This window comes from Fomitiporia mediterranea (genome assembly GCF_000271605.1).
Source record: "Fomitiporia mediterranea MF3/22 unplaced genomic scaffold FOMMEscaffold_7, whole genome shotgun sequence".
In the NCBI taxonomy this organism is placed as follows: Eukaryota; Fungi; Basidiomycota; class Agaricomycetes; order Hymenochaetales; family Hymenochaetaceae; genus Fomitiporia; species Fomitiporia mediterranea.
Window position 1 is genome coordinate 383,640 of NW_006760392.1, and position 5,482 is coordinate 389,121.

Consider the following 5,482-nt stretch of genomic DNA (forward strand, 5'->3'; position numbering starts at 1 on the left):
AAGACTACAGGACTAGTCTGATCTTGTACACCTATATATACTAAACTACATAAGAGTACTCAGAGAGTATGAGCTACTAAGAATAATAAGCTATAAAGAATGAAAGAAAGGAATGTCAAAGATAAAGGTACAAAGAACAAAGGGATAGACAAAGGGTAAGAGACTATAGAATGAACAGAGAATGAAGGGGTGGTCAAAGGAATAGAATGACAAAGTGAGGAAGGGTAGTAGTAAGAGTCAGTACACATATAGTCTATAAACAGTACTCCTAAAGAACAGAAGTCCTGAGTTCTGGTACAGAAGAGTGTAGAACCCTTAGAACTGAAGGTAAGAGAGTAGAGAACTGTAACATTACCCTCCCTCTAAAACCAATTGTCCTGATTAGTGAACATTGGACTTGGTTAGTAGCTCAGGCATAGGTCAGAATGGTAGGGCTTGGAAATCTGTAAGGCTGAGTTTGTACAGAGTGCTAGGATGAAGCTGATAGAAATCTTAGATTGTCTTAGAAGTATGGGTGAGATTCTTAGCAGGTTCCTAAGTGTGCTCCTCAACTAGGTACCCTTTCTAGTAAACAAGGAATTTGAGCTTTCTGTATAGTAGCTTAGTATCTACTATGTACTCTACTTTGTATTCTGGTTCAGAGCCAATAAGTTCTGGTAAAGGTAGAGGGGGTCTTTGTTACAAAGGAAAACTGGGATCATAGTACTAAGATAACAGAACCTTATTAAATACTAGGTGTATGTGCTTTCATATTACTAGAAGTTAGAGTTTGTAGGTAGAGACACTAACCTTCTTTTTAATAATGAAGAGTCTGAAGCACTTATTGTCCAACTTCTTTATTAGGCAATCTAAGGTCAGATTAGTAGCTTCTAGTATAACCTTGTCACTAGACTGGTAATTCTTAGCTGTAGACCTCTTCTAATCATAGTTCTACTTTATAACCTATACTATCTTCTCTAAAAGAGCTTGTGTGTCCTCTCTAGTCCTGTGTATCTGTTCTACAAAGTCTGTTACAGATTCAGAACTACTATTCTAGTTTGGAACTGTCCTCTAGTACAGATGTCTCTCATGATTGAGGAAGAATAGGGACTGTCCTGTTATAGAGTGTTACTAGTTATTGTGTACAAATTCTGCTAGAGCTAACTATTCAGACTAGTCTGATTGTTAATGATTAATGAACATTCAGAGGTAGAGCTCAATCTCCTAATTGACTCACTCAGTTTGACTATTAGTCTGTAGGTAATATATAGTAGAAGGGTTCCCTTAAATTCTGAGAAGTACATACAAGTTCTGTATAAACTGTTAACATATATGGAATGACACATATAAGCAACGGACGTACCCAAGACATAGCTACATATTATATATACCTACTGAATCAACAGACAATGATGCTAAGGAGAGCAAGCCAAGTCCACTATCCCCCCTCTTTGTGTGATCCCTCTAAGCCTCTCACATAACCCCTCTCAACAGGTTATGAGCCTTGTGCTCCCTGCCTACACTTTATCTACACTCTACTACGTCTATGCTCTATGCAGTTCTACACATCACATGCATGCATGTAGCATACTATGATGTGGAACTCAACTCACCTGTCTGAGTATCCCAAACGCGAATCAATATGCTGTGAACGCACAATCTACTGTACTACATACAACCCAGACATTATATGATTGTCATCTTAGTGATTATGATCATTGGCCCAGTAATAACATAATCTATGCAGGTGATGCTGAAACTACAATGAGTATCACTTACTGCAACATTTAATCACTAAAATATTCTATAATATTACAGAGATCATGTTATTATAAATAACTGATCATACTACAGACGAACGTTAGAAGGATTGAGAAAGCAAACACTACTCATCCACTATTAATATTATAATAGTACAAATGATAGACACTGTCAACAAACACACATATGTTATAACATAAATCAAATAATAACATATATGACAATATCACAGCCAAACAATTAATGTAAGACATGTCTCGGGTACATGTCTCAGATATGTCGGACATGTCAGATATGAGATAAAACAAGTTAGCAGATATACATCCAATATCTAAGACATCTGATATCTACACACTAATACAGCTTATGAAAGCGTACAACTATCTATAGACAAATTAATAATAATAATAATAAAGTTACAAAGTACATTACAGTAACTATGGTACAGGAATGAGTACACGATTATAGTCAATAAACAAATAACAATACTTTACACCTATGATAGTGTAAACATATAATAACAATGTATAATAATGGCAAACGGTAGAATAATACCTCTACCATTACTACAACAATGTAACAGAACATATTTAATTGTACAGAACATAGATATACATTAACAAAGTATAAATAAACTTATATTGAAGCTACAAAGCTTATATACAAGTGAAGTACTATGCTAATATGGCTAGTACAACAAACAACAGAAAAACTACAACAGACACACTTATTATAATGATTACAAACGAAAACAATCATAATATAATAAGATTAAATAAATTAATAAAACGTTTAACACATTATCTTGGACAGTATAATATATAAAGAAAAGCAGATGCAAGCATATCTATTACATCTTATCAGAGATATGAATAGATACACAACCGATGTTGTAACTGCAAACACACAGAGAGATTTCTTAGCACGTCTGAAATATTACAGACATATTACAAACATTACATTAAAATTTATAAAACAAACAGCACAATGTTACAGTGTAATGTTTAAACAAAATGATGTATGTCAAACATCATGAGTTAACTTAAAACATACTGTTATATTATAACACATACTGACAAACGTACGAAAGTAAAATAACAAAGTACTAACACTACTCGTTGGATTACAAATACATGAAAGGAAATCAACAATGTACTTATGTACTTACACTACTTGTCAATTACTCAAAGAATAACCTTCTTGAATTGAAGGGGAGTAATTGAATAATATACACACTAATGATGAACATCAAATTCTTAATGTAGACATATTGACTATGTCACTAAGTGAAATCTGCAATGAATCCAACGAATCTGTCAAATGCAAAATACTTTATTAAAGAATATAAAAGTTATACATCACATAACATTTTCAATGCTTATAAAAGTTATTCAAACAAATAATTAATAAATTAATAATAATAAAGCTTAGAAATGGCACATATTCCTAAAGCGTTCTTTGCAGCAAATGCACAAACGTTCACAATACAAAACTGCAGATGAACAAATGAATATTCATGACACAGAAATGTTGATCTTATTGCTGATCCTAAAAAACAATAAGCAATAGAAGTTATGGACGGATATAACGGATCACAAAGGTAAATCATTCAACACAATGCAAAATAATGTTGATTGGAACAAATAACAGAAGTCAACACAACGTGCAATTGAACTTCAACATTAAATAAATAATAATTCCACTACAAAACGAATGCTCATACTTGGCAAATAATATTAATATAATAATCTGATTAACTTAACAATGTTTAATACGAAAATAAATAAAATACAGACAATTATCACATCATATAACAAAATAATTCATTAATCCAGACTACAGTTCATGGATAAAAGTGATGAATAACGAAAATAATACTTCGGAATGTACATAAAACAATAAATAATACATTCATACAATAATACAAATATAATTGCAATATAATTCACAACTACAATTGAACAATACAAAGATAATAACTGTACAAACAAGTATGGAGCACATACATATAATCAAATAAAACTATTAAATCGATTCTTGTACAAACAATTAATTTGCCCTCACTGTGCAATTAATACAAGCATGAACAGCATTATAACATTATGAAATACATCAGATAGATACTAATAAGTATATCTATACAATGATTCAAATAAAATAAATAAAACCAATATATAAAACACTTTACCTAGCAAATCAATTAACAAATAAAACGTTGAACAAATACTACAATTGTACATACCACTAGATTAACTAAAGTATGCTAGGAGACAATTATAGTAAACATAATCCGATATATCAATTATATGCAGATCGTGTTACAATACATCATTCTTTGCAAAAGAAAAAGCAAAGAACAATAGCCATAATACTAATAAATATTCATAACATCACAATCACAACAATTTACAATAACACTGTTAATAACAAATAATACGAACGTATGTTACTAATGATTTACAACGGATAATTATGTTGGCTATTGAAGAAATAATGCAACAGATTGCATAGTTACTCAGGATGCATCAGAAACGATTCATTACAGAATGCAACATTAATATATAAATATAAACAATAACACAAAGTGATACAGACAATACATTCATGATATAATACATATATGATGCACTTAGACACATAGCAAGCTGCCTGCAGCCAGATATAATATCTATACAACAAATATATGTTAGCATAAAACCTCATCAATCTTGGAATGAAGCAATCTGGCAAAAACAACTAGTATTATTAATATTACTGATATACAATCAATGCAAAGCTTCAATCCAAAGACATAAATCAGCTATTGCTGAATGTTTAACACATATACAAACGTAAACAAACATGGACAGCAATGATTAAAGAAGGATATCATTGCAACACTGGATATACATTTTACTAGTGTGATTCATTAGTTTCACAGCAAAGTAAAAAGAAATTACTAGTAATACTCGAGCAAATTTAATAAATAAAACACACAATTTACAATCTTACACAGCACTCATGAGATTCTGCAGGTCTCTGAAGCACATATGATATTAATAATGATTTCGAACGATTTATTGTGAAAACAATACTGTTATTGAATGGTAAACTATGCACGAACTTCGGATTAACTCTAAACAATTTCAATCACATCGAACAGTCTACAAAACAACGAACAACAACTTAATAATATAACAATGAACGAACTAGAGAACTAATAACACAATGCTGAACAAAAACTTAATAAATATCTAACAAAGCACAAAGTTAACACACAGTGGACCAAAATATACAATACAAACAACGCATTTATATTATACAAATGATATTATTATATGTGATACACGAGCGAATATAATATGGACACAATGTATGATGCAGATACAATACTAATAAAAATGTTGGAACAATCTACAAATCAAACATCTTATAGGTCTGGCCAACTTATAAATGTTTGAAGGGGAGTGGTAGTAGCACTATAACTACCCCTAAAAATAAAAATAAAATAACTACAAATCAAATAAACGAATAGTTGCAAAACAAACATATTATTAAACTAATATATGTTTGAAGGGGAGTGTTAACATATATGGAATGACGCATATAAGCAACGGACGTACCTGAGACATAGCTACATATTATATATACCTACTGAATCAACAGACAATGATGCTAAGGAGAGCAAGCTGAGTCCACTATCCCCCCTCTTTGTGTGATCCCTCTAAGCCTCTCACATAACCCCTCTCAACATGAACTTTAA